This window comes from Antennarius striatus, chromosome 13 (genome assembly GCF_040054535.1).
Source record: "Antennarius striatus isolate MH-2024 chromosome 13, ASM4005453v1, whole genome shotgun sequence".
NCBI lineage: Eukaryota > Metazoa > Chordata > Actinopteri > Lophiiformes > Antennariidae > Antennarius > Antennarius striatus.
The window spans coordinates 12,642,024-12,655,815 of record NC_090788.1 but is presented as its reverse complement, the minus strand read 5'-3'; the positions used below and the strand labels follow the sequence as shown (position 1 = coordinate 12,655,815).

The 13,792-nt window shown below is 43.2% G+C and overlaps 1 pseudogene; it reads left to right on the top strand.

The window, feature by feature from the left end:
• The first annotated feature begins 2,364 nt into the window (after positions 1 to 2,364).
• LOC137606472 (uncharacterized) lies at positions 2,365 to 6,796 on the top strand (annotated as a pseudogene).
• Positions 6,797 to 13,792: the final 6,996 nt, after the last annotated feature.

Below are 13,792 nucleotides of genomic sequence, written 5' to 3'. Positions count from 1 at the left end.
AAGGCATCCGGCGTAAAACTTTTGCCAAACCAAACATGTGAATCAAACCTATGACTTCCATACCGGATTGGTCGAGGCCTGGGTTAACAACGACTGCCATTGGCGCTGTTGACCTACAGGGCGCCGGTGGAAATTGGACTACTGTTGGTCGAAGAAGGAGAGGAGGAAAGTATGTTTGTTAGAAGAGAGAAGAGGAACGCCAAGAGTATAGGACTGAGAGTAGGGTCGTTGAATGTTGGAAATATGACAGGAAAAGGTAGAGAGTTGGTTGACATGATGTAGAGGAAGGAGGTAGACAAACTGTGTGTCCAGGAGACCAGGTGGAAAGGTAGCAAGGCTAAAAGTTTAGGAGCACGGTTCAAGTTATTCTATCATGGTGTAGATAGGAAGAGAAATGGAGTTGTCTTGAAAGAGGAATGTCCTGGTGGTAAAAAGGTGTCAGATAGAGTGATGAGTCTCAAGCTAGAAATCGAGGGTGTGATGGTCAATGTTGTTAGTGGGTATGCTCCACAGGTAGGATGTGAGCTGGAAGAGAAGGAGAAATTCTGGTTGGACTTTGATGAAGTGATGCAGAGCATACCTAGAAGTGAAAGAGTTGTCATTGGTGCAGACTTCAATGGACATGTTGGTGCAGGTTACAGAGATGATGAGGAGGTGATGGGCGGGTTTGGAATCCAGGAGATCCATTCTTTTTGCAAAAAGGATGGAAATGGCTATAGTGAATACTTTCTTCCGGAAGAGCAGGAACACAGGGTGACCTATAGGTCAGAATGGTGGTAGGAGCACACAGATTGACTACATTTTGTGTAGACGGTGTAATCTGAAGGAGATCAGAGACTGTAAAGTAGTGGTAGGCAATAGTGTAGCCAAAAAGCATAGGATGGTGGTGTGTAGGATGACTCTGGTGGTGAGGAAGATGAAGAGGACAAAGACAGAGCAGAGGACAAAATGGTGGAAACTGATAAGGGAAGAGTGTTGCATGACTTTTAGGAAGGAATGAAGACAGGCTCTGGGTGGTCAAGAGGTGCTCCCAGATGACTGGACTACTACAGCTAATATGATTAGGGAGACAGGTAGGAGAGTACTTGGTGTGTCATCTGGAAGGAAAGTAGATAAGGAGACTTGGTGGTAGAATGAGGAGGTACAGGAGTGTATACAGAGAAAGAGGTTAGCTAAGAAGCGGGACACTGCGAGGACTGAGGAGAGTAGACAGGAGTACAGGGAGACACAGCGTAAGGTAGAGGTAGCAAAGGCCAAACAAGGGGCTTATGATGACTTGTATGCTAGGTTGGACTGTAAGGAGGAAGAGACTGATCTATACAGGTTGGCAAGACAGAGAGACAGAGATAGGACGGACTAGCAGCAGGATAGGGTGATTAAGGATAGGGATGGAAGTCTATTGACAGGTGCCAGTAGTGTGATGGGAAGATGGAAAGATATTTTGAAGAGTTGATGAACGTGGAAAATGAGAGAGAACAAAGACTAGATGAGGTGAATGTTGTGGACCAGAAAGTAGCAAAAATCAGTCAGGATGAAGTGAAGAGGGCATTGAAGAGGATGAAGAGTGGAAAGGCAGTTGGTCCTAATGATATACCTGTAGAGGTTTGGACGTGTCTAGGAGAGGTGGCAGTAGAGTTCCTGACTGCATTGTTCAACAGGATGTTAGATAGTGAGAAGATGCCTTGAGGAATGGAGGGGAAGTGTGCCCTTGCCCATTTTTAAGAACAAGGGAGATGTGCAGAGTTGTGGCAACTACAGAAGAATAAAGCTGATGAGCCATACAATGAAGTTATGGGAAAGAGTAGTGGAAGCGAGACAAAGGGCAGAAGTAAGCATTTGTGAGCAGCAGTATGGTTTCATGCCAAAAAAGAGTACTACAGATGCAGTGTTTGCTTTGAAGATGTTGATAGAGAAGTACAGAGAAGGCCAGAGGGAGCTGCATTGTGTTTTTGTAGATCTGGAGAAAGCTTATGACAGAGTGCCCAGAGAGGAACTGTGGTATTGTATGAGGAAGTCTGGAGTGGCAGAGAAGTATGTGAGAGCGGTGCAGGACATGTATGAGGACTGTAAAACAGTGGTGAGGTGTGTTGTAGGTTTGACAGAGGAGTTCAAGGTGGAAGTGGGACTGCAGCGATCAGCTCTGAGCCCCTTCTTGTTTGCTATGGTGATGGACCGGCTGAGAGTCGAGGTTAGACAGGAATCTCCATGGAATCTCCTCAGCACTGACCACACCCCACAGGGTTTATAAGCTGGGACATTATCAGCCACTCTCTGAACTGAAGAAGTCTCTTGGATGAGAGACGAAACGTCTTCACGAACTTTCTTAACATCCAGTGGATTGACTTAAACAGCTTTTGGATAAGCATGTCCTGGATGACTGAGAACCTACACAGACATCTTGCAAACCACTTTGGGAGGAACACCCTCAGGGTGTACGGTAGTACGAAAGGACAGCAAGGAAGATCGCGGACTACAGAAACCACTTGCGTTTCAACCTGCGGTGTCGCCAGAACAACATCATCCCAAACAGTCTACGGCTGGGATCTTCAGTGAGGGGACACCGTGCCAGCATCATCTTGGAGAAGGCTCAAAACCAACTCCTAAATGAGAGAGTGAGGCAGGTCCACTTCATCATCGAGGCACTGAAGACGAAGGCTGACCAGCTCTATATGAAACTCACGTCAGCCTTACCACCCAGGAACCTACAAGAGGTCCACAAGTTTGTTGAGGCAGCCCAAATAGCTCAACACTCAAAGAGCAAGGAAAGGCAAAGACGTACGTTTCAAAGCCTCCAATCTCGGAAAAATACAAGGCCAGAAGAACTCAGCTGGAGGCAGAAACCACCGAGTACAAGACAGATGGGTGAGGAATCTATCAGACAGAGAACTCACCCAACCAGAGAAGGACGTCCTCACCAAAGGATTGAACTTCACCATCACCCCACAGCATGTACCGGTAGTGGACATCATTACCGCTATGTAATCAGCAATCAAAAAGAACAACCTTTCCGCAAAAGAAACAGAGGAGCTAAGGCTAAAGGTAACAGCAGCCCTTTCTGAAGCAAAGGTCCCCCCTTCCAACCTCTCCACCCAGGAACGGAAGGCAGTGACGGTGCTGAGTAAGAACCATAACATCATCATCCTTCCAGCAGACAAAGGAAGATGCACGGTAATCCTCCAAACAACAGATTACCACATCAATGTTATTTATTTATTTATTTATTCCATTTATTTTTCTTCTTTCCAGACATGTAATTACAACGTATTTCACTTTCATCCGTGCTAAAATATCATCAACAACATCCGAAAAGAAACAAAAGGGTTAACGGGTAGAAGCCATTGGCTTGTAAGATTCCCGTCCCCTAAATCATCAACAAAACATCTCTCTCTTGTTGTAATCAACAAACTCAGACATTAAGAGTCTGAGTCATGCATTGAATTTTGACAGATGTTCATATCCATATCTTCTTCCAGATGTTAGCCTTTTACCCTAGAGTATAACCATATTGACATTCTTCCTAGAAACACAAGGTTTGTTAACATCATAAATAGTCAAAACTAGACATTGACCTTGCCAGTGTTCTCCACAAGAATATAACGATCATATTCACCTTTCAGCAGACAGTGTTTATACAAGAATTAACCAGTTTGTTGCAGACACTTTAACAGTTTCACATGATATTATATTGTCAAAAGATATCGACATGCTCTTTAAAGTCTCAAAGTTAATGTCCTATGTTATCACGAATACATGTTGTTTTTTTTGTTTTAGGTTTTTTTCTTTTCTTTTTTTTTGTTCATTAGTCCATGTTTCTGACATCGATGGTGTTAATTTTTTTGACTGTTCCATGAAATACTTGACGTGTCCAAAATCGTAGAGCTCCTAATATTGAAGTGACTCTGTTGTATTGATCTTTGGTGTAGTAAGAATTCTTGTCCGTCTTTATTGCTCATATTTCACCAACTCCTCTGCACTCCTGATCACCAATGTTTTCATCTGGTCCGGAGAAAGCCCCTTTGTTTTGATGAAGATCCTGCAGTTGTTGGTCCAGGTGTTGTCGATCAGCCCATTCTCTTTCAGTTGTCGAGCTTTTTTAGCAATATCAGCATTCTTTTTAGTGAGATTCTCATTAATGTAAACATTTTTTCCTTTCAGTTTGAAGCCTTGTTTCAGAAGATCAATCTTGTGTTTATGATTGTTGAATTTTATCAGCACTGCAGGTGGTATCCTACCTCCAGATGGTAGTGGGTGACAAGTCTCAATCTGGTCCGGCTCTATGTTAATCTCCAGGTTCCTCAGTTGAGAAATCACCTGTTGTTCCACCGACTCAAAATCAGTGCTGTGTTCAGTTTCCACTCCTCTGGTCACAGCATGATCATAATTTCTCGGCTTAAGTTTGATGCCGGTGATGATCACATCATTTATTCGAATGCTTTGTTCGAATTCCTACATTCTTTGTTGTCCTTGCTCCGCTCCTTTCTGCATTTTTCCCATGTCATCCTCCACTCTTTGCGTGCGGTTATTTAACAGTTTCAGCTTTTCTTCCAGCCTCTTATCAAGTTCCCTGTTGAACTTTTCGAAGTCACTCCTTAGCATCACAGTTCTCTGTAGCTCATCCATCCCAGAGGCCAGCCGTTCAAGGGTTACTTTCATATTTTTATTCTCATGTTTATTCTCATACTCCTCGGATTTCCCTTTTCCTTTCGGCATTTTGAAGGAGTCAGTGAGAGTTGAGTGTTTATCCAATACGAGTTTGAGAGAGATAGCAAAGTTAGCAACAATGAGAGACAGAAGAAAATACGTCTGCTCACATTGAAAGTCGGAAGTGTCCGTACTCAGTTACAGCACAACCTATGAGACCCTGAAGCGCGGCCCAACCAGCAGCTACAAAAAGAAGGTTATGGACTGCCTACAGGAACTACAGAAGGAGGAAACTATAAATTGCCTGCTCTACCTTCGCCTGTACCCTGGGGAGGCTATACCATGCATATATGGCCTCCCCAAAATTCATAAAGAAGGAACCCCACTCAGACCCATTGTCAGCAGCATCATCTCTGTCACGTACAACATTGGCAAGCATGTTGCAACCATCTTGGCCCCGCTAGTGAGTAACAACCCCTATCATATAGAGAATTCCATGGACTTTGTGGAAAAGGTGAGAGGACTGAGATTGGATACAGATGAGACCATGATATCCTATTTTGTGACCTCCCTGTTCACATGTGTCCCCACAACGGAGGCTGTGGAAGCACTTAGACAACAGCTTTCACAGGACACCACCCTCAGCGACAGGACAAACCTCAACCCCGACCAGATCTACAAACTTTTGGACCTCTGCCCCAACACAACCTGCTTCCATTACAGAGGGAACTTCTATAGGCAGAAACACGGATGTGCCATGGGCCCGCCGGTATCTCCTATCGTAGACAATTTGTACATGGAAGAGGTGGAACACAAGGCCCTTAACTCGTTCAACGGAACACCACCAAGCCACTGGTTCCGGTATGTGGACGACACATGGGTTAAGGTAAAAATCCACGAGGTGCAACCCTTCACCGAACACATCAATTTGGTGGACAGCAACATCAAGTTCACCAGAGAGGATGTAAAGGACAACAGTTTGCCCTTTTTGGATTGCAAGGTCGACATAAAATATGACAGAAGTCTGTATGTTTGGGCATATAGGAAACCAACACACACGGACCAATACCTGTTTTTTGACTCTCACCACCCACTGGAGCACGAGGTAGGCGTCATCAGGACCCTGCAGGACAGGGCTGATGAGCTACCAACCAGCGCCCAAGACCAGGTGAAAGAACACCAACACCTGAAAGCGGCACTGAAAAAGTGTGGCTATCCTGACTGGACCTTCGTAAAAGCCCACACAAGATCCAGAAAGGAGAACAACCCAGGGAGGACGGAAAAGAGCAAGCACAATGGTATAGTGATCCCATATGTGTCTGGAGTGTCTGAAAAGATGAGGAGGATCTTTAACAAACACAAGGTCCCTGTGTATTTTAAGCCGGGCAACACCCTCCGACAAAGACTGCTCCACCTAAAAAACCCCACACCACACAATCAGAAGAGCAATCTGGTGTATGCAGTTAAATGCAGCGAGGAATGCTCAGATGTCTACATAGGGGAAACCAAACAACCACTACACAGGCGCATGGCTCAACACAGAAGAGCCAACACATCAGGACAGGACTCGGCAGTCTTCCTTCACCTCAAGGAAGAGGGACACTCATTTCAGGACACTGATGTTCAGATCTTGGACAGGGGAGATAAATGGTTTGAGAAAGGAGTGAAAGAGGCCATCCACGTCAAAGTGACGAAGCCATCTCTGAATAAAGGGGGTGGTCTGTGACATCACCTTTCTCCCATTTATAATCATGTCCTTTCGAAACTCCCAAAAAGATTGTCTCAGCAGATTGATCTAGGTGATGTGTCTCATGCTAATGACCCTCATTAGCATACAAAGGTGTAACTCACATCTCAACTACCCCCTTTGACACCCCCACCAACAATCGTTGAGGAGCCAGACGGGTTTTAACAACGGTCGTTGGAATGTGAAAAATACTGACCACACCCCACAGGGTTTATAAGCTGGGACATTATCAGCCACTCTCTGAACTGAAGAAGTCTCTTGGATGAGAGATGAAACGACTTCACAAACTTTCTTAACGTCCAGTGGATTGACTTAAACAGCTTTTGGGCATGGACTATGATGTTTGCAGATGACATTGTGATCTGTAGTGAGAGCAGGGAACAGGTAGACGAGAATCTAGAGAGGTGAAGGTTTGTCCTGGAAAGGAGAGGAATAAAGGTTAGCCGCAGTAAGACAGAGTACATGTGTGTGAATGAGAGGGACCCAAGTAGAAGAGTGAGGTTACAGGGAGAAGAGATCAAGAAGGTGGAGGATTTTAAGTACTTAGGGTCAACAGTCCAGAGCAATGGAGAATGTGGAAAAGAGGGTGAAGAAGCATATACAGACAGGATGGTACGGGTGGAGAAAAGTGTCAGGTGTGATGTGTGATAGAAGAGTTTCAGCTAAAATGAAAGGAAAGGTGTACAAAACTGTGGCGAGACCAGCGATGTTGTTTGGTCTAGAGACAGTGTCACTGAGGAAAAGACAGGAGGCAGAGCTGGAGGTAGCAGAGATGAAGATGCTGAGGTTCTCTCTGGGAGTGACCAGGAAGGATAGGATCAGGAATGAGTACATCAGAGGGACAGCACATTTTAGAGGTTTTGGGGATAAAGTCAGAGAGGCCAGACTGAGATGGTTTGGACATGTCCAGAGGAGAGATAGTGAATATATTGGTAGAAGGATGCTGAGTTTTGAACTGCCAGGCAGGAGGCCTAGAGGAAGACCAAAGAGGAGGTTTATGGATGTAGTGAAAGAGGACATGAAGGTAGTTGGTGTGAGAGAAGAGGATGCAGAAGACGGTTAGATGGAGGCAACTGATTCGCTGTGGCGACCCCTGTAGGGAAAAGCCGAAAGGAAAAGAAGAAGAAGAAGATTGAAAACATAATAGTAAGGTTATTTTGGTTTGTGGTGACTCAATTTTGATTATTTAAAATCTAATGATCATATGAAAACTGCAGGTTTTGTTAATATTTTGTTAAACACAAGTTTCCATCCGGGCAAACCAAAAAGAATAACCAGAAATGTTGCAACACTGATAATATTTTAAAATAGATAAGTTTATTAGTGACTGATGTAAAATGTAAAATGTAGCCGCAAGAGGACACAAGCCAGTGTCTTATTGTGCCGGTCCCAAGCCCGGATAAATACAGAGGGTTGCGTCAGGAAGGGCATCCGGCGTAAAACTTTTGCCAAATCAAAGATGCGAATCAAACATATGACTTCCGTACCGGATCGGTCGAGGCCCGGGTTAACAACGACCGCCATCGGTGCTGTTGACCTACAGGGCGCCGGTGGAAATTGGATTACTGTTGGTCAAAGAAGGAGAGGAGGAAAGTGCGTTCGCTCAAAGAAAGAGAAGAGAAACACCAAGAGTATAGCACTAAGAGTAGGGACGCTGAATGTTGGAACTATGACAGGAAAAGGTAGAGAGTTGGTTGACATGATGCAGAGAAGGAAGGTAGACATACTGTGTGTACAGGAGACCAGGTGGAAAGGTAGCAAGGCTAGAAGTTTAGGAGCAGGGTTCAAGTTGTTCTATCATGGTGTAGATAGGAAGAGAAATGGAGTAGGAGTTATCTTGAAGGAGGAGTTTGTTAGGAATGTCCTGGAGGTAAAAAGAGTGTCAGATAGAGTGATGAGTCTGAAGCTAGAAATAGAAGGTGTGATGTTCAATGTTGTTAGCGGGTATGCTCCACAGGTAGGATGTGAGCTGGAGGAGAAGGAGAAATTCTGGTCGGACTTTGATGAAGTGATACAGAGCATGCCTAGAAGTGAGAGAGTTGTCATTGGAGCAGACTTCAATGGACATGTAGGTGCAGGAAACAGAGGTGACGAGGAGGTGATGGGCAGGTTTGGTATCCAGGAGAGGAACGCAGAAGGACAGATGGTAGTTGACTTTGCAAAAAGGATGGAAATGGCTGTAGTGAATACTTTCTTCCAGAAGAGGCTGGAACATAGAGTGACCTATAAGAGTGGCGGTAGGAGCACACAGGTAGACTACATCTTGTGTAGACGGTGTAACCTCAAGGAGATCAGTGATTGCAAAGTAGTGGTAGGTGAGAGTGTAGCCAAACAGCATAGGATGGTGGTATGTAGGATGACTCTGGTGGTGAGGAAGACCAAGAGGGCAAAGGCAGAGCAGAAGACAAAATGGTGGAAGCTGAAAAAGGAAGAGTGTTGCATGACTTTTAGGAAGGAGTTAAGACAGGCTCTAGGTGGTCAGGAGGTGCTTCCAGATGACTGGACAACTACAGCTAATGTGATCAGGGAGACAGGTAAGAGAGTACTTGGTGTGTCATCTGGAAGGAAAGTAGATAAGGAGACTTGGTGGTGGAATGAGGAGGTACAGGAGTGTATACAGAGAAAGAGGTTAGCTAAGCGGAAGTGGGACACTGAGAGGACCGAGGAGAGTAGACAGGAGTACAGGGAGATGCAGTGTAAGGTGAAGGTAGAGGTAGCAAAGGCCAAACAAGAAGCCTTTGATGACTTGTATGCTAGGTTCGACAGTAAGGAGGGAGAGACTGATCTATACCGGTTGGCAAGACAGAGAGATAGAGATGGGAAGGACGTGCAGCAGGTTAGGGTGATTAAGGATAGGGATGGAAGTCTATTGACAGGTGCCAGTAGTGTGATGGGAAGATGGAAAGAGTACTTTGAAGAGTTGATGAACGTGGAAAATGAGCGAGAACAAAGACTAGAAGAGGTGACTGTTGTGGACCAGGATGTAGCAAAGATTAGTCAGGATGAAGTGAGGAGGGCATTGAAGAGGATGAAGAGTGGAAAGGCAGTTGGTCCTGATGACATACCTGTAGAGGTATGGAAGTGTCTAGGAGAGGTGGCAGTAGAGTTTCTGACTGGGTTGTTCAACAGGATCTTAGATAGTGAGAAGATGCCTGAGGAATGGAGGAGAAGTGTGCTGGTGCCCATTTTTAAGAACAAGGGAGATGTGCAGAGTTGTGGCAACTACAGAAGAATAAAGCTGATGAGCCATACAATGAAGGTATGGGAGAGAGTAGTGGAAGCTAGACTAAGGGCAGAAGTGAACATTTGTGAGCAGCAGTATGGTTTCATGCCAAAAAAGAGTACTACAGATGCAGTATTTGCTTTGAGGATGTTGATAGAGAAGTACAGAGAAGGCCAGAGGGAGCTGCATTGTGTTTTTGTAGATCTGGAGAAAGCTTACGACAGGGTACCCAGAGAGGAACTGTGGTATTGTATGAGGAAGTCTGGAGTGGCAGAGAAGTATGTGAGAGCGGTGCAGGACATGTATGAGGACTGTAAGACAGTGGTGAGGTGTGCTGTAGGTGTGACAGAGGAGTTCAAGGTGGAGGTGGGACTGCATCAGGGATCAGCTCTGAGCCCCTTCTTGTTCGCTATGGTGATGGACAGGCTGACAGACGAGGTTAGACAGGAATCTCCATGGACTATGATGTTTGCAGATGACATTGTGATCTGTAGTGAGAGCAGGGAACAGGTGGAGGAGAAGCTAGAGAAGTGGAGGTTTGTCCTGGAAAGGAGAGGAATGAAGGTTAGCTGCAGTAAGACAAGAGTACATGTGTGTGAATGAGAGGGACCCAAGTGGAAGGGTGAGGTTACAGGGAGAAGAGATCAAGAAGGTGGAGGATTTTAAGTACTTAGGCTCAACAGTCCAGAGCAATGGAGAGTGTGGAAAAGAGGTGAAGAAGCGTGTCCAGGCAGGATGGAACGGATGGAGGAAAGTGTCAGGTGTGATGTGTGATAGAAGAGTTTCAGCTAAAATGAAAGGAAAGGTGTACAAAACTGTGGTGAGACCAGCGATGTTGTTTGGCCTAGAGACAGTGTCACTGAAGAAAAGACAGGAGACAGAGCTGGAGGTAGCAGAGATGAAGATGCTGAGGTTCTCTCTGGGAGTGACCAGGAAGGATAGGATCAGGAATGAGTACATCAGAGGGACAGCACATGTTAGAGGTTTTGGAGATAAAGTCAGAGAGGCCAGACTGAGATGGTTTGGACATGTCCAGAGGAGAGATAGTGAATATATTGGTAGAAGGATGCTGAGTTTTGAACTGCCAGGCAGGAGGCCTAGAGGAAGACCAAAGAGGAGGTTTATGGATGTAATGAGGGAAGACATGAAGGTAGTTGGTGTGAGAGAAGAGGATGCAAAGGACAGGGCTAGATGGAGGAAATTGATTCGCTGTGGCGACCCCTGAAGGGAAAAGCCGAAAGGAAAAGAAGAAGAAGAAGATTAGTGACTGATGTAAGTCATCAAATGCATATTTTTGCTGTGTTAGAAATAATGGTAGAATTAAAAGTAGGAACAAATACTACCAAACAAGTAATTTATTTAGAATAAAATCACAAAAGGCAATTATGGCACTCAAGACAGACCTGGTAAATCATGACTGACAGATTACAAAAATACCAATCAATCATATAATCTATTTTTAGATTATTTTTTTAATATTTAGGACTAACATTACCTCTTGAAAAAAACAGAAGAAAGTAAAAAAAATAAAAAAACAGAAACCATGGTTTACGGAAGCGATGGAAATAGCTTGTAAAAAGACAAATAGCCTTTATTGGAATTTAGTATACACAGAATGAAGAACCACAGGAGCAAATATAAAAAAATAAATCAACATAAATCGACATCTATTATGAGAATGCACAAAAAGACTATAATGATATATTGCTGTTAAAACACAAAAAAAAAATCAATGTTACCTAGAGTGTGATCAATGGTGTGATCAAAAATCATAGTTAAATGGTTTTCTAACATACTTTTTAAATAATATAATTACTCTTAAAATACTAATGAGTTAAATGTCTTTTGGAAATGTTGGTTCAAATTTAGCATGAGAAATCAGGGATGTACAGCGTCATTATGAATTTGTGTTCAACATTAAAAAATCAGTATTCCTTGGTGGAGTTTGTGGTAGTGATGTATTAAAACTACATAATCCAGGTGTTTAAGAATAAAAAAATCTACAGGTAATGATACTATTGTTATATCACTTATAAAAGAAGTACAGTAATTGACTGTGTTTTCAAACAGTTTATTTATACATGTTATAAATCATGTATACAAATTGTTTTCACGATATGATGGTTCCAAACTATAAAAGTGGTGACAAACACATTGGATCAAATGACAGATCTGTGTCTCTGCTACTGTACCTCAGTTTTTAAAAATACTTGAAAAGTGTTTGGAAATAAAGTGGAATGATTTTAGGGACAACTATGGCATATTTAGCGAATTGTCCATTCTCAAGTTGCCTGGAGGTGTAAGTATGTGCGTGCTTGTTTGTATGTCTATATGTAGCTTTGTGGTGCACTGGCGTTGCACCCAGAGTGTACCTTGCCTCATGGCCCCAGTCCCCTGGGATAGGCTCCAGCAACCCAGTGACAGCAGAAGAAGCAGGTAATGAAGGTGAATTAATTAATTTACAGAAAATATTATCTTATTTTCTTCTTTATATTGCAGTGCGCCGTCATTACTCGCAGTTAATGCATTCAAGGAACCACATGCAAATGACAAATTCCGCGATATAGCGAAAAACTATTTATCTTATTATTTAAGGTAATTTAAAAGTTTATGAACCTCCCCATACTGATATTAAACCACCAACTATCTGTATTACCTTTTCTTACACTCTTATCAACTGTTTAAAGCACTTATATGTCTCACGGAAGTGCGCTGCGTTTTGAGACTCAAGGAACGTCGCGCACTTCCAGATGCCGTCAGCCAATAGAATGAGCGTATTGTATTATGTGACTACCTACTAAAAATCTGCTATGAAGTGAAGTCAGGCATGTTGATGCGTGGATGTGCAAGGAAATACTATACTGATATTCTGCGTAATTGAATTGCTTGTACATGTTAGGCATAAACAAGAATTGGCTTCCCCATATCCCTTTTTTGGTTACAGAGCTTGTATTTTTAGGGGGGTTGGCAGGGGTGTGAAAAATGTTTAGTTCAGTGAGGTATAAAAATGCTGTGTCAGCTGAATGTACATAATCATTCATTCAAAATAATTAAATAACCTACAAAGTAACAAATTTAAATCAACGATATTCCCATTGACCTCTATCTCATCGTCCGAAGGTGTGTCTCCCCTCCACAGAGGTTATAGACAAACTTTTTCAGGCCTATAAAATCGGTCAATGTTAAAATGGTTCCAAGAAATTTGAGGAAATTTTTTTTTTTTCATTTTAATCACAAATTAGATAAGTACAGTAAATGTCCCTCCAATATTGCAACACAGTTTCCATGTCATGACACAGAAGATAGTGTAGAGATTTATGATTAGAGTTTAAAAGTGCAGCTGGAAAGCTAACTCTCAAAGCAATGTTGCAACTCTGCCATTTCAGATACTTTATATGATTAATTTGTTTAAGTTTACTGAACCCCTTCATATTAAACAGGGTGTGATTTTTCTTTCTATTTTTAGATTCTAATATTTAATAAATGTAAGTACAAAAATGTCTGTACATATATATATAGTCGTGTGCTTTTATATCACACTACGGTACATTTCGCAGCCACTTAGTTGGATTACTGTTCCTTGGATCTCTGGCAACACAGCCGCTGTAGAATACATTCAGAGGCCACCGTTTTAGCATCCGCGTATGATCCCAACTATTCCATGACAATTCCTGTCTGAGTTCGCACAGTGGCGCACATCCTGCTTGCCAGTACGTGGAGCCACAAGCGCACAAAGATGCGAGAGCTGTGCCGCCTGAAGGCTTTAGTGCGTAGTGCGCTGCTCCATGCAACCCACTTCCACCCCAGGGGCGCTGAATTGACACAGAGCCTCTCGGTGTATTAAGCCACGCTTCTCATTTTGTCAAAGGCCTGTACGCGTGGGGATCGATGCGTGAGCAATTGTTAGAGCAGGGATATATTCATAGCACGGTATACCTCTTGTTTTTGTTTGGATACAACAGTAGTGATAGTGGAGCCCTTTCAGCACCACGGACAGCATCAGGGGGATAAATTATACAGTTAGTTGCATATTAGTAATTAAATGAAGTTATAACACAAAATTAAAATTAAGTTATAACTCAAAATTAAAATGAAGTTATAACATGAGATAACTTACATTGAACAGTGCAGATATTCATTGTTCTCAGTATTGTCTTTGTTCTCCACTTGAAGTGAAAGTT